We start from the raw sequence: 21879 nt of genomic DNA on the forward strand, positions 1-21879 counted from the left end.
TCTAAAGATTCTTCTGTTGACAGAAAATGTTCAGTACTTCTCAGCTGGTGGCCTATCTGCCTGTGAAATATTATTGTTTCCTTTTACATATCACTGTCCATCACTGCAACTCTGTAAACCCAGCCACCCTCCTAATGTGAAGAAGGAGAAGCCCATGGCTGTTTTTCTTTGTTAGGGAACTGTCAAAACCTGATGCGCTCAGTTTTGTGGCAGGTGACTGCTGCAGGCTACCTGTCTCAGGCAGCCACGTCAGCTGGCTTCCAGTTGGTTCAGCAAATGCAAGTCCGTGGAAAGAGAATGAAAAGCAGGGGGAAGGGAGAAGCCAGGACATTTCTCTACCAGCACCCTCCTCCACCCCAACTCCCATCTCCACATTAAGTATCATCCCCCATTATGGCAATAGCTCTCACGTGGGTCCAGCTCCCACAAGAAAGGTTGGCCACAATTCTGGCTTCTACAGGTGACCCTGGCTCTGGGATCTGGTAACACTGCCCTTTGTTCCTCTAGTTCCAGGAGTGGTAACAGCTTTCTTCTATTGTTAATTTTGGGGTTGCCTCACAGTCTCCTGTTAGGCTTCTCAGCTATTGGTTACTATATTACTCAGCAATAAAAAGGAACAAACTATCGATACATGCAAAAAATTAGTTGGACCTCAAGGGAGTTATACTGAGTGAAAAAAAGTCAATCTTAAAATGTTCCATACTGTGTGATTCTGTTTATACAACATTCTAGAAATTACACAGTTATTGACATGGTGAATGGATTGGTGGTTGCCAAAGGTTAAGACAAGCCTGGGGCGAGGTGGGGTGGGGAGAGGGGATGTGTGACTATAAAGGGATAACACGAGGTATCTCTGTGGTGATGGAACAGTTCTGTATCTTGATTGTGGTAGTGGTTACACAAATCTACATGTGATAAAATTCCATGTGTGCATATAACTGTATATATACACACAAATGCAATGAATGTATATGAAACTGATGAAATATGAATAAGGTCTGTGGATTGTACCAATGTCGATTTCCTGGTTTTGATACTGTACTATAGTTATGTAAGGTGTTACTACTGGGAGAAACTGGGTACATGGTACCCTTTTCATACTATTTTTGCAACTTCTTGTGAATCTAATATTATTTCAAAAAAGTTTTTTTAATCCAAAAAGAAAGAAAGAAAGAAAGAGAGATTCCCTGACATCTATAGTAGTCTGTAGAAAATGGACAGCAAATTAAAAACTTGTAGATGTTTTTCTGTTATCTAAGGAAGTAGCCATAGTAAAAATGGAGCTTAGCAAGAATGCTTCTTGATATTGCCTGAATAGTAGAGATAAATTGACAACATTGAACCAACATTGGTGGGGGGTAACTTTAAGGGTATTGCTGAGGATTTTCCAATGCACATCTTACCAGCCAGTGACATATTCATGGTAAGACTGCAAAGGTAGGACATGGACAAGAACCAAAGCCTTGAGGTTCTGTGAACACCTCCAAATAAACTATAAGTATGTTCTAGTTATTGTTTATTCTCAGGGTGGATTGAGACTTTTTCTTGCTGGAGAGCTATGGACATATTAGCAGAGAAAAAATTGCTTGATTTTTAAATTCCCACCGTTGGGGAAAGGGGTCTCAATTTATTTCTCTAGTAACAAAGAGACATATTTCACTGGTACTATTTTTTTTAAAAAATTCTTTATACCTTTTACTTGGAAAATACACTGTCCATATCATCCACTATCTTCACCAAAAAGAAAGAGAACTAAAGGAATGAAAAAACTCATAATTATCAAAACTCTCAGAAACCCAAAGTTTTGCCATTGCCCTTGATAAAATAAGATCAATTGTGGGTCCCTCCAGGACCCACAGGTTATCTCCTTCTGAGTTAACTGCTCCATGCATTTAGGAATCACTTCCAATCCTAGACTGACCCCATTATAGTTACATGACTAACTTCTTCAGGGATTCATATAATACCTCCAGATTTAGCACCAATAGATATAAGCTGCACTTCCAAAACACCCACCTAAGCAGCTCTGCATGATCTGAAACCTGGAGATTTGGTCTTCTGGAAAAGAATCAGAAAAAAACTGCCCTTGAGCCTCTACAAAAAGAACCTTTAACAGATAACTGACATAACAATAAAACTCCAAGTTGTTGATCTTTCGGTTCATATTTCCGAAGTGAAAAGATGTACATCACTTACTCCAGAGTACTGGGCATCCAGTCCATTGGGGGACCTCAAACTGAGGATTGTTAGACATTTTCTGGAAGCTGCTGACTGTGGGCAGCTTCTGTCCAAGATGAAGGAAAAAGGTGCTAACCGCACATGTGAATAGCTTCTGCAGAACAAGATTTTTTGCTTCTTCAGTGCCCTCTTCCATACCCTTTGTTCTCCTAGTAATATTGCCTATTATTGTCTTTAACATCCTCTTTAACTGATTAAAAGTTATCTTAATATGGTCTTCCCTATCTTCTTCCTGTTACTTTTGACCCCCTGTGGTCTCCTTTCACTGCTTAAGGAAAAAAAATATGCCGGTGTGTGTTTCTCAGACGTTAGGTATTGCTCTGAATTTAACTCATTCCTGGAACCGTTGCCTCCCCATCTAATCCTGCTGACAAAAAAATGTAATAACTTCAAACACTTCAGAAGGTAGATATCCTTCTACAAGTCCTTTCTTGTCTTAAGTTTTTCTCACATAATTAATTCCAAAGTTCAGTCTTACAAACTTGTACTTGAACGAAATGCTTCTGCTGAGGTCATTATAACCCTACCCATAAAACCTAGGTCATCAAGAATGGGATATAAGGTTGGGGCTATCTTTGCTATAATAGTCTATTCTCCTCTGAGACACTCCAACCTATTTGCAAGCACTATGTAACTCCACTCAAGGAATCTGTCCACCTCAATAGTTCAAAAATTAGGTACTCCCAGTACAACCTATGCCTCAGTAGGGTCCGACTTCCTATGCAGACATCAGGCTTTTACCTGTCTGCTGCACTCTAACTTATCCTGTGTATTCAGAGTAATGGTTAAGAGCCTTTCAGATATTTTAAATTACCACTTCTCCAGAAATCTCCAAAATGAGGCAGGCTGTTCAAGAACAGGCTATTCAGGAGAACTCCCAGGAGGGATAACCTACTTCATTATCATGTATGCTGTATGAGCTATACTTCCCAGAGAGGGGTAATAGTACTGGAAAAGGTGATCCAAATCTTGCCTCTAACCTCAGCAGACATCATAAATGCCAACTTCTACTCAGAAGCCCAACAACTAGTTTAAATTTAAATTCATTAACCAAGGGGAAATTTATGCTTTGGTAAACACTGCTTGCTGCACCTATATAAATACAGGTCAAGTTGAGCAGCCTGTGACTATGCTAAAAAAAAAAAAAAAAGCCACTTGAATCGCTAAAAAAGGCAAGCTGGACTTTGGGACATGTTTTCATTGCCTGGATTTGATACTCTAGGCCCCTGTCTTCAGGATCTGTTACAAGGATTAATAACTGTTTAGTTTCTGGTAATTTCCTGTGGCTGATGTATTCTGGTCAGAGTTTTAAATGCTACTGTGCAACCATCATCATGTCAGAGGATTTGAGAACTCATTCTGCAACAATAGGAGAAGGAAAGACTAACCATAGGCTCACTATAGATGTTCTCTTGACAGTCTCCTGATGAACAAAATCTTGGCAATGGTGAAGAGCTGGCTAGTAGGCTAAAGTTCTGAGGCTTGACTCCATCTGCCTTTGGCTAAGAGGGAGACAGAGAAAGAGAAAGCATCCTCTGACAGCCTGGAGCTGGCCTGGCACTGTCATCTAGGCCTTGGTGTTGATAGGAGCTAGTATGACACTCACAGCTAGACTGTTGTTTTCTCTTGATAAACATAAACAATTTGACAGAACACCAATATCACAAAGACAAGGCCACTCTGTCACTGTGATGGATCAAGATAAAAACAAGACCACCCTGTCGTTATGTCTGAACACAGTCAAAAACAAGAACATTATCCAAACAACAGAAATGCCAAGTATCCCTATCCCGCCTAATATAAATTACTTCACTTTCTTTATCAATGATAGCTTTAATCTTGCTCCTTTCTTCCCACCATTTAGATAAAAAGTTTTAAGATACCAATCATAGAACTATTCCCCACCTCCTCACAGCATCCAAATCAGAACAAAGCCCCTTTCCTTGAATCCTTCCCAGAAACCTAACACAAGCTCAAATCCTGTAATAAGTCATTTACAACATCTTTTACTGAGATGCCTCACAGTTTCTCGTATTGTGTGGTCTCCCTCATTGCAATGAGTCAGTAAACCCAACTTTGTTGAATTATAGGTTTGTTTTTGATAGCCTTTGACAGGAGGGCATTGACACTGCAAATTGGACTTTTTTTCACTGAAAAGATACTGATTTTTTTAAATTTATTTATTTTCTTTCTTTCTTTCTTTCTTTTTTTTTGGCTGCATCCAGTCTTAGTTGCAGCACGCGGATCTTTATTGAGGCATGTGGGATCTTTCTTTGTGGCACATGGGTTTCTCTCTAGTTGTAGTGCTCGGGCTTCTCTCTAGTTGTGGCATGTGGGTTTTCTCTCTCTAGTTGTGGCACGTGGGCTCCAGAGTGTGTGGGTTCTGTAGTTTGCGGCACACGGGCTCTCTCAATGAGGCGCGCAAGCTCAGCAGCTGTGGCCGGCGGGCTTAGCTGCCCCGTGGCATGAGGGATCTTAGTTCCCTGGCCAGGGGTCAAACCCCCATTCCCTGCATTGGAAGGAGGATTCTTTACCACTAGACCACCAGGGAAGTCCCGAAAAGATACTGATTTTTTCAAAGTTGACTCAAAACAAGTTTTTTTCTTCTTTGAATTTTTGAATTTTAATTTTTTATACTGCAGGTTCTTATTAGTTATCTATTTTATACATATTAGTGTATATATGTCAATCCCAATCTCCCCAAACAAGTTTTAAGTACTATGAAATCATACAAACTAGGTTTATGGGTTTTATTTGGCCTGAGGGCTGCCAGTTTGTAACCTTTCAGTTGGATGATCTCCCCTCTGGATATGAAGGTTGATACTGCTGTGAATGGTTAACAGCTTCAGGATGTATGCTGAACCAGGGATAGAACACATACTTTCACATGTACTATTTCATTTAATGTTCTTTTCTACTTAAATCATTCAGAACTCTCTTGATTCTATTCATGGTGTGCCATTTACAAGGTTGACTGCTGCCTGTTTGCCTATAAATGAGGTCAGATCCCTATTTTACAGGAAGATGCTGATGTATACCTGTTCCCTTCTCACGGTAGCCATAGGAACTGTGATCAAGCAAACAATAACACCTCCGTGATCGAATCCTCAGGGAACAAATTTCATTTTAATGAAGTTGGCCTGATCACAGAGGAATCTGGGGGACTTTCTGGGCTTCTCAGCGTTGTGCCATCTCCTGACTTTAAGCTGGCTCTGGAGGAGAAGAAAGTGGAGCTGTCTCAGGTGTGGGATTCTTACTGGGAGCTGGGACTTGAGCCTGGCAGAGAAAGGCTGTGGGGAAAATCCTTCCAGGCCTGCTTCTCCTGAGAAGAAAGCAGAAGAGCCTTGTATACCAGGTCCTGTGGTCTCTGAGGGCATTGCTAGTTCTGTGAGTGTATGAATTGAGCCTAGAAGGATTCTAGCATAACTCAGGACGTTGGCTAAAATATCTTTAAGGACTCTGCCAGCCCTGGAATCATAGGAGCAAGGGACCCAGTTCTATGATATCTGCTTTGGCCTGTGAAGATGGGAAGGAACAAAAAAGGCTTTAGGCTAAGTGATGGTTTATACCCCACTAACTCACTTCCTTTCTGTATGCCTGCCATTCCTCACACCATACATCCTTCACTCTGTTCTCCAAAAAGCCCAGGGACTTTAGCCTTCCTCTGACTACCTGAGGTGAGCCCTGGGAACCCTTAAGCCCATCAAACCCCTGCCTTTCCCTTTTCCTCTGCTTCATGGGCCAAGGTTTCTGCCTCAGTTTCCCTGCATGACAAAACAGTTTCCCTAGGACTGGAGCTAGCCCCAGGCCCTTTGCAGCCCAGAGTCCCCTGGCCAGTGCTGGCTCTTGGGCTCAATACAGCCTTCCTGTGCTCATAATGTCAGTCCGGGCCTTACTGTAGAAGAGACTGATTACTCAGAATATAGCCACTACAGGGAACCCCTGACTGCCTCTCACATAATATATGGATCTTAACACCTGAATCAAGATACTTTGGATACTGTCCAGTGGGCCATGGCCACCATCTTTCAAGGAGTGGCTCAGTGGCAAGATCAAGTTCCCAGTCCAAGTCTCCAGTCCCACTCTTATCTCCTTTCTCACTGAGAGAGAGACAGAGAGACTGAAGACAGAAAGTCCTAAAAATGATGCGACATTTTTCTATCAATCAATCACCTAAGGCAATGGAGGGTTGAATCCTTATCCATCCTTGCCCAATATGCACCTTTGAGGCTTCTTTTATCATTAAAAAATTTTAAATTATTATTGGAAGGGTAATATATATGATAAAAAGTTCAAACAGTAGCAGAGTATACAGTGTAAAATAAGTTTTCCCCTCACCTTGACCTCTAATACTCCAGTCCTCCTCTTTTTTTTTTTTTTTTTTTTTTTTTTCTTTTTGCGGTATGCGGGCCTCTCACTGTTGTGGCCTCTCCCGTTGCGGAGCACAGGCTCCGGATGCGCAGGCCCAGCGGCCATGGCTCACGGGCCCAGCCGCTCCGCGGCATATGGGATCCTCCCAGATCGGGGCACGAACCCGTATCCCCTGCATCGGCAGGCGGACTCTCAACCACTGCGCCACCAGGGAGGCCCCAGTCCTCCTCTTTAGAGGCAGCCACTGTTCAGAGTTTCTTGTTTATCTTTCCAAGATATTCTGTGTACATACAAGCACGTGTGTACCTAATGTTCTCCCTTTTGTGAAACACACATATTGGCATACTATACGTTTCCCTGCATTATACTCTTTCCACTTGACATATCTTGGAGCTTATTCCATGTTTGTACAAATAGATATGTCTCATCCCATATAGCAGCTTCAGAGTAGTATTCTATTATGGATATACCATAATTTGTATAAGGCCTTACTGGTGGGACAATTAAGTTTTTTTTTAATATTATAAACTATGTCTCAGTGAATATCTTTGTAATATTTCTTGGAATACTTGAATGAGTAAATGTGATAAATTCCTAAAAGTAGAATTTCTGGGTCAAAATTTATGTTCAGCTTGATAGATATTTTCACTTTGTCCTGCAGAGAGCATAAGTCAGTCAGTTTACACTCCCATCAACATCATGGGCAGGCCTATTTTCCCACAACCTCACCAACAGAGTATTTCCAGACTTTTGATCTTGGTGTGGCTTTATTAGTTTATTCATCAAAATAATACACATATATTATTGCCAGGCCCTGAGATGGCAATAATAATAATTCTAGGGGCTTCCCTGGTGGCGCAGTGGTTGAGAGTCTGCCTGCCAATGCAGGGGACACGCGTTCGAGCCCTGATCTGGGAGGATCCCACATGCCGCGGAGCAACTAGGCCCGTGAGCCACGACTACCGAGCCTGCGTGTCTGGAGCCTGTGCTCCACAACAAGAGAGGCCGCGACAGTGAGAGGCCCGCGCACCGTTATGAAGAGTGGCCCCCGCTTGCCGCAACTAGAGAAAGCCCTCGCACAGAAACGAAGACCCAACACAGTCAAAAATAAATAAATAAATTAATTTAAAAAAAAAAAGCAGCAGCAGGGCTGTCAGGTTAGCTGTCATCTCAGCTGCTTCTCCTAACCTTTAAAAAATAAAAAAATAAATAATAATAATTCTACAAGAATGTAGAAATAAATTAGATGGGTCCCGAACCTTGCCTTGATATAGACATACAAACTGTAATTTTTTATTTCAAACTATAATATTATCTGGAAAATGCAACAGTGGTACAAGGTACAAAGGTAGCCCAAAGAAGGGAGGGGTTAATTTCATGTTTGGGGAAAAGTGGGGATTGTTCACAGCTGGGGAAAACTTTGTGAAGAACCTGATATCTGAAATAAGCTCTGAAGAATTCATTTATTTAACAAATTTGTGTGTAGCGCCTTCTATGTGCCAAGCACTGTCTGAGTCCTTAGGATACATTAGTGGCCAAAGATTCCTGCCCTCATGAAGTTAATGTTCTAGTGAGGGGGCAGCCAGTAAACAGTAGACTTAATGAATAAATAAATTATGTAGTATGTTACAAGGTGATGGGCACTATAGAAAAATAAAAAGCAAAGTAGGGTAACGGGATCAGGAGTGTCTGTGGTGGAGGGGGACGTGAATAGCAATTTTAAGTAAAGTAGTTGGGTAGCCCTTGTCGAGAAGGTGACCTTTGAGAAAAGGCTTGAAGAAAGTGAGCAAGTTAGCCAAGCAGATATCTAAGGAAAACTGCAGGCAGTGAGAACAGCCAGCAGCACAAAGGCTCTAGGATGAGAGTAGACCTGACATAATTGAAAAGCAGCAAGGAGGGCCGTGGACTGAGGGAGGGAGAGGACAGTAGGAAATGGGGTCAGAGAGATGGTAGGGGGATGGAGCTTGGAGGGCCTTATAGGCCATTGAGACAACCTTGGCTTGTTTTTTCTCTCTGGGTCCTCGCATTGCTGTTCCTTCTACCTGGAATCCTCATCCCCCAGACCTTCACAGAAAACTCATTCACATCCTTCAGGCATCAGCTCAAATGTCACGTCCACAAAAAAAAAAAAAAAAAAAACCTTCTCTGATCTTCTTATTTAAAGTGACCTGTCTCTTATTCCCTGTATCTTCATGTTCATTTTCTTTATATCCATTTCAGATTTACTTGTCTATCTTTCTCACTACAGTAGAAGCTTTATGAGGTCTGGAGCATTATCTAACTCATTCGCCATTATAAGCCCAGCATCCAGACACAAAGAGTTGCTCTGTAAATATTTGCTGAATGAATATGGGTGGAAAAGGAGAGAAGGATGATTTTTTTAATAGGAATATAGTTGTTTTTTTTAACATTAAAAAAAATATTTCTTTTTATTTCTTTTATTTTTTTGGCTGTATTGGGTCTTCGTTGCTGCGTGCAGGTTTTCTCTAGTTGCAGCGAGCAAGGGCTACTCTTCGTTGCAGTGCGCAGGCTTCTCATTGTGGTGGCTTCTCTTGTTGCGGAGCATGGGCTCTTCTCTTGTTGCGCACGGGCTTCAGTAGTTGCAGCATGCAGGTTCAGTAGTTGTGGCACGTGGGCTCTAGAGTGCAGGCTCAGTAGTTGTGGTGCACGGACTTAGTTGCTCTGCTACATGTGGGATCTCCCTGGACCAGGGCTCGAACCTGTATCCCCTGCATTGGCAGGCAGATTCTTGACCACTGCACCAACAGGAAAGTCCGAGAAGGATGACTGAGGAAGCAATGAGAGATGAGAGGGGATCTGGAGCACAGTGGAGGGGTTGGCTTTGGGCTGGAGGAGGGACACATCTTCCTCTGTGAACAGAGACAAGGAGGAAAGTTTGGACAGGTATGCAGGGTATGTAGGGTGAAGGGGTGTGTGACAAGTGTAGATGATAAAGGATTTCATAAGTGATGGCCTCTTTCTGGTAAGGTCATCTGCTGACAGTTCAGATGGACGTTCCAGAGGTTGGAAAAAGGATTTGAGGAGAGTGGGAGAGATTTAGAACAGTTGCTGGGGGGAATGGGAGAGAGAATTCACCAACATTTTTAGACTACCATGTGCCAGGTACTATGTTGAGTGTTGAGGTTATAGAGATGAGGAGGATGTGACACAGTCTTTGCCTTTCAGGAATTCACAACCCAAAGGAGATAGATTTTCTACAAGAAAGTTAAAATGCAGGGTGCCGTGTACTGTAATGAAAGGAGTGTTGTGGAAGCATGATGGGGGTGGAGGCTCAATTCTGAGGGTGGAGGAAAAACATCACAGTGGCTGTGACCTTTGAGGTTGGTTTGAAGAAAGAGAAACTGTGTACAAGGTAGAAGTGTGTTCCATGAAGAGTACAGTGCTAGCCTAAACTATGGTGGTGTGGAATAGCTAGAATCGCAAGATGTTTATGTGGCTGGAGTGAAAAATGGAAAGATGATGCTGGGTGGTTGAGGCTAGGTTGTGAAGGATGTCTCAGGAGGTGGAACTTTCTCCTGGAGTCAGCAGAGGTCTTTAGGAGGGCAGCGGAACCTTAAGATTGCTCTTTTAGAAAGCTAATTGAGTAGGCAATGTGCGTGATGTATTGAAGGGAGGAGAAACTGGAGGCAGTGAGAAGGGTTAGGAGATAGCTGCAGTAGTCCTGATGAGAGATGAGAGCCTGAAACAATCAAAGGCAGTAGGCATGGAGAGGAGGGGAAGGGTACCAGAGACAATTCTGATGGTGGATGGAATGGGTGGGGTAAAGGGAGAGGGTGGAGTCAAGGCTGACTCAGAGGTTTCTTACCTGGGAGACTGGGTCAATGGTTCTCCTGTTACCTGAGATGAAGATGCAGTAAAAGGAGTATATATTAAGGAAAAGTAATAAGCTCAGTTTTTTTAATAGTGGCAAAATACACATAATATACAATTTACCATTTTAAAGAGTACAGTTCAGTGGCATTAAGTACATTCACAGTGTTGTGCAATTATCACAGCTATCTAGTTCCAACATATTTTCATCACCCCAAAGGAAACCCTAAACCCATTAAGCAGTTATTTCCTAGTCTCCTTTCTGCCCATCCCCTGGCAACTACTAATCTGCTTTCTGTCTCTATGGATTTGCCATTTCTGGATATTTCATATAAATGAAATAATACAATATGTGCACTTTTGTGTCTGACCTCTTTCACTTAGCATAATGTTTTCAGGGTTCATCCATGTTGTAGCATGTGTCGGTGCTTCATTTTTTTCCTCCAGTTTTTTACTGTGGCAAAATACACAGAATATAAAATTTACCGTTTTAACCATCTTTAAGTATACAGTTCAGTGGCATTACATACATTCATATTGTGCAGCTATCACCACAATCCATCTCTAGAACTTAATCAAGGACTTAAACAAGAAACAGACACAGAAGGACTTGGAGTGTACGTTGCTGCTATGGCAGGAGCTCCAGGCTCCTGTATTTTGTTTTTGTTTTTTTTGGCTGTGCCCTGTGGCATATGGGATCTTAGTTCCCCGACCAGAGATCAAACCCATGCCCCCTGCATTGGAAGCGTGAAGTCTTACCAGTGGACTGCCAGGGAAGTCCCATGCCCTCATATATTTTGGAGTTCTGTTGATAGGTGTGTATAAAGTTTATAATTGTTATATCTTCTTGATTAATTGACCCCTTAATCAATATATAATGTTCTTCTTTATGTCTTGAAACAATTTTTGACTTAAAGTTTATTTTGTCTGATGTTGGCATAGCCATCCCTGGCTCTCTTTTGGTTACTATTTATATGGAATATCTTTTTCTATCCTTTTACTTTCAACTGGTTTGTGTCTCTGAATCTAAAATGAGTCTCCTGTAAATAGCATATAGATTTTTCTTTTTTTAAATCCATTCTGCGAATCTCTGCCTTTTTTTTTTTTTTTTTGCGGTACGCAGGCCTGTCACTGCTGTGGCCTCTCCTGTTGCGGAGCACAGGCTCCGGACGTGCAGGCTCAGCGACCATGGCTCACGGGCCCAGCCACTCCGTGGCATGTGGGATCTTCCTGGACCAGGGCACGAACCCGTGTCCCCTGCATCGGCAGGCAGACTCTCAACCACTGCGCCACCAGGGAAGCCCCTATGTGGGACTCTTAATTTCTCCTTTATTATTATTATTATTTTTAGGCTACGCTGGGTCTTAGTTGTGGCACGCAGACTCATAGTTGAAGCATGCATATGGGATCTGGTTCCCCTACCAGGGATCAGACCCGGGCCCCCTGCATTGGGAGTGTGGATTCTTACCCACTGGACCACCAGGGAAATCCCTCCTTTATTCTTGAAGGACAATTTTGCAAGATATAGAATTCTTAGTTTTTTTCTTTCTGCATTTTAAGTATGTCATCCTACTGATTTCTGACTACCATGTTTTCTGATGAGAAATTGGCTATTAATCTATTGAAGATCCCTTGTACATTACAAGTTGCTTCTCTTTTGTTGCTTTCCATATTTTCTCTTTAGCTTTGGCCTTGGACAGCTTGATTATAACGTGTCAGTGTGGATCTATGAGTTTATCCTACTTGGAGTTCATGAAGCTTCTTGGGTGCACATATATAAAAATAAAATTTGGGAAATTTTCAACTACTCTTTCTTCAGATATTCTTTCTGCCCTTTTTTCTCTCTCATCTCCATGTAGGATTCCCATTACTTACATATTGGTATTATTGATGGTGCCCCACAAGTTTCTCAGGCTTTCTTTATTTTCATTCATTCTTTTTTCTTTATGCTCCTCAGATTGGATAATTTCATTTGACCTATCTTCAAGTTCACTGATTCTTTCTTCTGTCTGCTCACATCTTCTGTTGAACTGCTCTAATGAATTTTTCATTTTAGTATTTCCTGATGCTTTGACATTTGGGGTCTTGCTGACCTGGAAGATACTGCACCTCCCAGGGCTAGCCAGTTCCTAGAGAGAGTAAAGGACTCATCTGCAAGTGTGTCTTTCATATGCAAATCAACCAAGCCAAAGCCTATACCCCCAACCACCTCCTTTATCAAATCTCTTACACTCTAGGCCACTATCCCTCTGTCCTAATCACCCCAGGGCCAGATACCAGAGAACAGGAACAGCTCCAACACCCAAGAACCCAGTGAAGTTATTCAAACTAACCAATCCAGAATATGCTTTCCCTGCTTCATCCATTCCTTCTCATGTTTCCAGAAAATGTGGGGCTCTTGCCCCACATCTTCTTCCCACTCCCACTGCCTCCTGACTGACCCTGGTGCTTCCCCATGTTGCCCTGTGTGGTGTGCTTTGCCTTTTGCTTCTAGGTATCTCTGAGTATAAAAACCTCTCCTTTCGTGACATTAATTTCTGTGTCTGTTGTCTTATCATACCCAACTAAAACAAATTCTGTGTACATTTTAAAACATCATTGTACTTTTTAAAAACATTATTGTACTTTTCAGTTCCTAAGTTTCTATTTAGTTCTTTTTTTTATAATTTCTACCTCTTTATTGATATTCTCTATTTGTTGAGACATTGTTCTTCTGGTTTCCTTTAGTTCTTTGTCCATGTCTTTAGCTTGTTGAGCACATTATAGACAGTTGATTTAAAGTCTTTGTCTAGTAAGTCCAGAATCTGTGCTTCCCAGGGACAGTTTCTATTACTTTCTTTTTCCTGTGAATGGGCTGTATTTTATTGTTTCTTTGCATGCTTTCTAATTTTTTGCTGAAAACTGAACATTTTGAAATTATGTTGTGGAGAAAAGAGAGAGAAAAGGAGAAGAAAGGGGGGTGGGGAAGAGAGGAGAGGAAAAGAAAAAATACTTTCCAGGTCTTTTCAGATTGTCTCTGTGTTGGTGCACTCCTTCAACACTTAACCAGGCCATTTACAGCTCTGTCTTAGCCTTCACTTCCTGCTGTGCTGAACCTAAAGACCAGCCAGAGGTGAAAGCTATGGTCTTCTCAGGTATTTTCTTTTTTTTTTTTGTTACGTGGGCCTCTCACTGTTGTGGCCTCTCCCCTTGTGGAGCACAGGCTCCGGATGCACAGGCTCAGCGGCCATGGCTCACGGGCCTAGCCGCTCCGTGGCATGTGGGATCTTCCCGGACCGGGGCACGAACCTGTGTCCCCTGCATCGGCAGGCGGACTCTCAACCACTGCGCCACCAGGGAAGCCCTCAGGTATTTTCTGAGCATGCATCCTGTCCTGGATGTGGGAGCTTTTCAAAGCCCTATTTACCAAAGATCCTCATTTCCCTTTTTTTTTTTCCTCTCTGGAGTTTTGTATATCTCTTGTTTGTCTCACCTGATCTCTTTTGTCTTGGATAGCATTGACTTGTTCATTTGGCTTTTAATGTTTTCTAGGAATATTCTCCATGAAGGTATGTCTCTGCCCTGAGAGTGTTCTGAGTTAGGCAAAACAGGTGCATCAGTTCTTCAGGGAACCCATGGGTAGGTCAGAACAAACAAACATAATTCCTGGGAACAAGATTCACTCGGTTGTCTCTGGGGCCAGATACCCAAACCAGGAGCACAGGCTTCTATCTTTAAGACTGCCACTGTGCCAGGAGGGAAATGGAGCAAAGCTAACATTAAAACACCACAAAGCTCTCCTACCCTGTTTTTGTGACCTTTCTCTTGATTAAGCATTCACTTAGTTGTTATAAACCTTTGACTATCTCCAAGAGTTCTGATATGTTCATTCTGACAGTTTTTCCCAGGTTTTTTCAGTAATTCTGGGGAGGTATAGGCTACTAGAGGTACCTACTCTGTCCTTTTCACTGATGTCACTCCCTGAGTTCAGTTTTGAACATGCTAAGTGAGGTGCCTAGATGACACCAAGTGTAAATAAAGATATAAATTCCTCAGCCTAGAGATCTGTTTGTTACATTCACTACTGGATCCCCAGCACTTAGAACAGTCCATGGCACACAGTGGGTACCCAACAAATGTATGTTGAATGAATGGAGCTTTATAGTAAAAATATGAAAATGTGGACATTAAACTTCAATGTATGGCTTAGAGATAGGGATTTTTGAATCATTAGTGTATAGCATCATCATACACTAATCATACACTAACTGAAGCCATTGATGAAAAAGAAGTTGTTTTCAAATTACATTAGTAACAAATAAATTCCTTTTTAGGACAAAGCAAAATTACTACTGCCACCTACCTCTCTAAAGTTAATGACTGGCCCTGTGTGTCCTTCTAGACAATTTAATATCTTTTTTTTTAACCAAATAAGATATACAAATGACAAATAAGCACGTGAAAAGTGTTCAATACCATTAGTCATTAGGGAAATGCAAATAAAAACCACAATGAGATACCACCTCCAAAGCACTAGGGTGGCTATTATCAAAAAGATAATAACGTGTTGGTAAGAATGTGGAGAAATTGGAACTCTTGTGTATTGCTGGTGGGAATGTAAAATGGTGCAGCTGCTGTGGGAAACAGTTTGGCAGTTTCTCAAAGAGTTAAACATAGGATTACCATATAACCAAGAAATTCCACTCCTAGTCATATAAAGATTTGAAAACAAGGGCTCAAACAGATGCTTGTACACCAGTGTTCATAACAGAATTATTCACAATAGCCAAAATGTGGAAAAAATCTAAGTGTCCACCAACACATGAATGAATAAAGAAAATGTAGTGTGTATCTGCAATGGAATATTACTCAGCCTTAAAAAGGAAAGAAATTCTTACACATGCTATAAATGGATGAACCTTGAAGACATGATGCTAAGTGAAATAAGCCAGACACAAAAAGACAAATATTATGATTCCACTTATATGAAATATCTTAGAATAGGCAATTCATAAAGATAGAAAGTAAATAAGAGGTTATTAGGGTCTGGGTCGGGGGGGGATATTATTGCTTAATGGTTACCTAATTTCTGTTTGGGGTGATAAAAAAGTTTTGGAAATAAATTGTAGTGATGGTTGCACAACATTGTGAATGTAACCGATTCCACTGAATTGTACACTTCAAAATGGTTAAAATGGCAAATTTTATGTTATATATATTTTAACACACACACACACACACACAACCTAAAGGAGAAAAAGAAACAGGTCCTCCTTTAAGGAAACTTACAACCTAGTAAGAGAATTTGGACATTTTAAGGAAAAAAATTAAAGATTTGGTGATAGAATCAGAATAGTGATGGCCTTTGGACAGAGAAGGTAGGGAGTGAAGGAGAATGAGGGAAGTTCTGGGAGTGATGCAAGTGTTTTATATCTTGATTGAGGTGTTTTCATGGGCATTACATTTGTTAAAATTTATGAAATTTTATACTTAAGATCTGTGCATTTCACACTATGTAAATTTTACCTCAGGGGGACAACATATCAGTTACTACTAATCTCTTGACTATTAATAAATATTGCAGTTATTTTCTCCCACTTCTCAGTTACATGTTTTTTTAATCATATAGAAGTTTTAAACAGTTAAGTTTATCAATTTTTTCATGTATGGTTTCTGTATATATGTGTCCTGCTTGAGAAAGTATCTCTTATCCCAGGCTTATAGACATGTTTTCCTTTTTTCTCCAATATTTTTATTGTGTGTGTGTGTGTGTGTGTGTGTGTGTGCGTATTACATGTAGCTATTGACTAGCTGGAGACCATTGGCAAGTTTCCTAACATTGCTAAGCCTTGGTTTTTTCAACTGTAAAGTAGGGATAATATTTTGTTATTGGCATGGTTGAACGAGGTAACATTTAAAGGCCATTAAATGCTTGACCCATTTAGAAGTTATTCAGTAGTGGGTAGCTATTGTTATTATATGTTATGTGATTATATATCTATTACAGTATTAGACATTTTATCATAATTTTTTGTGTGTCTGCCTCTTTCACTAAGGCATTTCATTGGTAGGAAATATGGCTTCCCTTAGTACCTAACCAAGTGCCTGGCAGTTAGCAAGTGTTCAGATATTTATTGAATGAATGAATTGGTTGATTGAATGGATGAAACCAAGTCATAAAGGGAGAAAGCAGTAATGTTATCAAGCAGTTCTGATATGAAACTAAACACAAAACTGAGGTGTAACTAGGGTAGAAGGAACGTTATTAAGTATCTAGGGGCTCTTGTCCAAGGATGAGCTCCAAGAGGACTGAAGTTCCACTGATTTAAACTGCATGCAAATGTTTAGATGAAAGTGCATTTTTCCAGGGAGAGGGTCCAGAAGCAGATTATAGTTCCAGGAGGCCAGGGATCCTGAATACTTTGTTCACCATTGTATTCCTAGCTCACAGAATAGAGCCTGGCAGCTCACAGATGTTTACTGAATGAATATCTGGCTGACTAAATGAAAAGCTTTCATTGGATTCTCAAAAGGGTCTTTAGTCCCCCCAAATTTTAAGACAATAATTTGGAAGGAAAAAAAACAAACAGATCCCTGAGAGAAGCTTTATCTGGGCCAGAGCTCTGAGAGGAATTTATCACTGTGGAGTGATTGAGGAATCCCTCCTGAGATTCCTTTCAAGGAACTGGTCGATTCCCTTATCCATCAGCTTTCTGATTCTCACATGATAGGCTGTAGTCAAGCTTGAATCATAAGCCAACTTCTGCCACCTACTATCTGTGTGACCTTGGTTATATTAAACATGTCTAGGACCAGGTTTCCACAATAACATCCTTTGAGGGCCTGCTAAGTGGATTAACTCAGAATGTTGGTGTAATGCTGGAGCATTATAGTGTGCAACCAATTTTTGTGTCTTCACCTGCTCTCCTCCAACTTTTTTTTTTAAATATATAAGACATTTGTTCACATCCATTTACCCTGATTCTCAGACCTCAAGGCAGTTTCTTGCTCTAACCAGTCTGCCTCTACCGGTCCATAGGATTTGTTTGGTTTGGCAAGTAAATATCAATTATTGTCATTTATGGAAACTGCTGTCCAAATACGCCTAATTACTCTGTAGCACAAGAATAATGGGGGGAAATCATTTCTTGACTTCCTATTGTATACCAGCACTACTGGGCACTTTCATGCCTTATCTTACCCTACAAATTAGACTTGTCATTAAGTAGAAGCATTAACAAAATATTTGCTATTTGGATATTAATTTTGTACCTGGACCATAGAAGGCACTAAAAAAATAACTGTTGACCAAATAAACTTTCTTTTACATTTTAACCTAAACTTCACAAACATTCAAGCATGGGCAGACATGCTCCCAACCATAAAATGAGACTGAAAATGGGTGAGTTCTCAGGGAAACTGGCTTGTATGAAGCTGTTTTTAGTAAATTAATCAACAAATATTTACTGAGTGAATACTCTGTGCTCAAACTATAAAAAAAAACCTGGGGCTTGTGAGAACATAGTACTCCAGGAACTGAGGTGCAGGTGGGGAGACTAGATCAAGACTGGGGAAAGTTTACCTAGTTGGCCCAGACTGGGCTGGACATGACTGAGAGTGAATGGGCAGAGACTTTTGTAGGTTTTCAGGAGAGATCTCCTGGCAGGGCTGACAAAGGAGGATTTAGTGGGAAAGGACTGGATTCAGTGTTGGGACACTTGGGCTCTAGTTCTGGCTGAGGCTTAACTGGCTGGGAGACTTGGGGCAAGTCCCTTAACTTCTCCAGACATCAGTTTAGCATCTGGAAAATAAAGGAGGGTGGTGGTATTGTTGAACTTGTTCAGTTATTAAGTGCCTTCCAATTCCTAGATTCTAAAATTCTGACAGCCACACTTATTTTTCCTTTGAGAAGAAAATACTTCCTACACTTGGAATTGCAACAATCAATGGCATTTATAAAACACCCACTATATCCTAGGAGACTGTGCCATAAATCCCCCCCAGGTTTTTTTTTTAATTAATTTATTTATTTTTGGCTGTGTTGGGTCTGTTGCTGCACGCGGGCCCTCTCTGGTTGCAGCGAGCGGGGGCCACTCTTCATTGCAGTGCGTGGGCTTCTCATTGCAGTGGCTTCTCTCATTGTGGAGCAGGGGCTCTAGGCGTGTGGGCTTCAGTAGTTGCAGCACGTGGGCTCAGTAGTTGTGGCTCGCAGGCTTAGTCGCTCTACAGAATGTGGGATCTTCCCAGACCAGGGATCGAACCCGTGTCCCCTGCATTGGCAGGCGGATTTTTAACCACTGCACCACCAGGGAAGTCCCCCCCGCCCAAGGTTTTTTAATCATTATTTTTAATTGTGGCAAAATACACATAAAGTTTACCATCTTAATCATTTTTTTTTTTTTTTTTTTTTGTGGTACACGGGCCTCTCACTGTTGTGGCCTCTCCTATTGCGGAGCACAGGCTCTGGACGCGCAGGCTCAGCGGCCATGGCTCACGGGCCTAGCCACTCCGCGGCATGCAGGATCTTCCCGGACCAGGGCACGAACCCGTGTCCCCTGCATCGGCAGCAGACTCTCAACCACTGCGCCACCAGGGAAGCCCCATCTTAATCATTTTTAAGTGTATAATTCAGTAATGTTAAGTACATTCACCTTGTTGTGCAGTGGTCCCCACCATCCATCTCCAGAATGCTTTTCATCTTGCAAAACTCAAACTCTCGACCCATCAAACAATAACTCCCTATTCCCCTCTCCCCCACCACTCTATTTTCTGTCTCTATGAATCTGACTACTTTTTGTACCTCATATAAGTGGAATCATGTAATATTTGTCTTTTTGTGAGTGGCTTATTTCACTTAGCATAACGTCCTCAAGGTTCATCCATGTTGTAGCATGTGTCAGAATGCCCTTCCTTTTGTAAGGCTGAATAATATTCCACTGTATGTATATATCATATATTTTTATCCATTCATCTGTTGATGGACACGTGGGTTGCTTCCACCTTTTATGTCTTTTGAATAATGCTGCTATGAACATGGTATACAAATATCTCTTTGAGACCTTACTTTCAATTTTGGGGGGTATATGCCCCAAAGTGGAATTGCTTGATAATATGGTAATTCTATTTAAAAAATTTCAAAGATACACTGGTCTGTTTTCCACAGTAGGTGTACCATTTTGCATTCCCACCCACAATGCACAAGGGTTCCACTTTCTCCACACCCTTGTCAACATTTGTTATTTTCCTTTTCTTTTCTTTTTTTTTTTTTTGATAGTAGCCATCCTAATAGCTATGAAGTGGTATCTAATAGTGGTTTTGATTTGCATTTCCCTAATGATTAGTAGTGTTGGGAATCTTCTTATGTGTTGTCATTTGTATATCTTCTTTGGAGAGATATCTGTTCAAGTCCTTTGCCCGTTTTTTAAAAATTAATTTATTTATTTATTTATTTTTGGCTGAGTTGGGTCTTTGTTGTTGCACACAGACTTTCTCTAGTTGCAGCAAGCGGGGGCTACTCTTCATTGTGCTGTGTGGGCTTCTCATTGTGGTAGATTCTCTTGTTGCAGAGCATGGGCTCTAGGCATGCAGGCTTCAGTAGTTGAGGCTCATGGGCTCTAGAGCGCAGGCTCAACTATTGTGGTGCACAGGCTTAGTTGCTCCGCGGCATGCGGGATCTTCCCCGACCAGGGCTCGAACCTATGTCCCCTGCATTGGCAGGAGGATTCTTAACAGCTGCACCACCAAGAAGCCCCTTTGCCCGTTTTTTTTTTTTTTTTTTTTTTTTTCGGTACACAGGCCTCCCACTGTCGTGGCCTCTCCCATTGTGGAGCACAGGCTCTGGACGCGCAGGCTCAGCGGCCCAGCCGCTCCGCAGCACGTGGGATCCTCCCGGACCGGGGCACGAACCCGCGTCCCCCACATCGGCAGGCGGACTCTCAACCACTGCGCCACCAGGGAAGCCCCTGCCCGTTTTTTAATCAAGTTGGTTTTGCTGTTGTTGTTGAGTTGTAGGAGTTCTTTATATATTCTAGATATTAACTCCTTAGCAGATTCACATTTTGCAAATATTTCCTCCCATTCCGTGGATAGCCTTTTCACTCTGTTGCGTCTTTTCATGCATAGAAGTTTTAAACTTTGATGTAGTCCAGTTTATCTATTTTTTTCTTTTGCTGTCTGTGCTTTTGGTGTCATATTCAAGAAATCATTGCCAAATCCAACATCATGAAGCTTTCCCCCTATGTTTCTTTCTAACAGTTGTATAGTTTCAGCTCTTACATTTAGTTCTTCCATGAATTTGGGGTGTTTTTTTGTTTGGTTGTTTTTTTGACCATGCGGCATTTAGGATCTTAGTTCCCCGACCAGGATGGAACTGGTGCCCCCAGCAGTGGAAGCCAGGAATCTTACCCACTGGACCACCAGGGAAGTCCCCTTCCATGCATTTTGAATTAACTTTTGCATAGGGTGTAAAGTAAGAATTTAATAACTTCATTTTTTTGCACGTGGATATCCAGTTTTCCTAACACCATTTGTTGCAAAGACAAGCTTTTCTCCACTGAATGGTCTTGGCACCCTTGTTGAATATCATTTGACCATATATGAGAGTATTTTGGGTGGTCGTACAGAAGGATATGGTCTCTGCTTTAAGAAAGCCCCAGTAGAATTGAATACTCAGATTATGTTTCAAACAGCATTTGTCCAGTGCTGGTTGTGTGCTCAGTGGGTTCATGTTTTCCCACACTTTACCTCTTAATCTTCCTATCCAACAAGTGAGATAGATAAGATGATCCCCTTTAACAGAGGAGTAAACTCAGTCCCCAGAAGAGCACGGTTATGTCTTATGTAGGGGCAGGGACAGAGTCAGGATTTGAACCCAAAGTTCTTGGCTCCACGTGTCCTGCTATTTCAGGTTAAGATGGACCTCGTGTTCTCATCTCTAAAATGCGGGCAGAAGTGAAATGAGAGGTCTCTATTGAGCAGCCTTGCAGCTGTAGGATCTATGCAGATCTATGTAGGATCCTGGCAGCTATGCATTAAGGAGTCGCCAAAAGCCAGGGACCAAGCGTGAGGTGTACACGTTAAACACTATTAGACTGCAGAGAAGAACGGAACCCAAACCCCAAGGCCAGCCCGGAAGGCCAGAGTCCTAGGACCGGAGCCCCGCCCCCGGGCGGACCCCAAGTCCTTACCCGGAACCAGGGCGCGGCTGGGCTGTGCTACTGGTGCGGGTGGGAGACGAGCAAAAGAAAATGGCCTGCGACGCGAGTCTCGTTGAAATGCCCCCCATGGTCTCTCCGGATGGAGAGTTGACAGTTTCACAACGTCTCTAGGGTTAGTTACCTTGCCTCTCTCCCTTTTACTCACCTCCCGTGGTGTTATTTTTTCCCCTTTGGCCCTGCATTGGATGTCCTCTTGGTACGCCCCCACCCTGACCAGGAGGGGCGAGGCGGCCGCCCGCGTGGG

The 21879-nt window shown here is 41.9% G+C and overlaps 1 protein-coding gene and 1 long non-coding RNA gene across 4 annotated transcripts in view; one reads left to right on the forward strand and one right to left on the reverse strand.

Moving 5' to 3' along the window:
- Positions 1-21879, forward strand: part of TMEM219 (transmembrane protein 219) — a 35540-nt gene that overhangs the window by 2619 nt on the left and 11042 nt on the right. Inside the window, exon 1 of one of the 2 annotated variants that reach the window (XM_060119957.1) lies at positions 21651-21747. The exons of the other annotated variant lie outside the window; for it this stretch is intronic. The gene's annotated coding sequence lies outside the window, so the exon portion shown is untranslated. Of the gene's footprint in view, positions 1-21650; positions 21748-21879 lie in introns of those variants that run through there. 2 annotated transcript variants of the gene reach the window in all.
- Positions 9013-21866, reverse strand: LOC132503494 (uncharacterized). Of its 2 annotated transcripts, none has more exons than XR_009534620.1 (4): positions 21781-21866; positions 10812-10894; positions 10436-10467; positions 9013-9479 (listed from the first exon to the last, which is right to left on the reverse strand). It is a non-coding gene; the product is annotated as an uncharacterized LOC132503494 (long non-coding RNA). The 2 variants fall into 2 exon arrangements; XR_009534619.1 differs by lacking the exon at positions 21781-21866 and adding an exon at positions 12316-12393.

The sequence above is a fragment of the Mesoplodon densirostris genome, chromosome 16, assembly GCF_025265405.1.
Source record: "Mesoplodon densirostris isolate mMesDen1 chromosome 16, mMesDen1 primary haplotype, whole genome shotgun sequence".
Taxonomy (NCBI): Eukaryota; Metazoa; Chordata; class Mammalia; order Artiodactyla; family Ziphiidae; genus Mesoplodon; species Mesoplodon densirostris.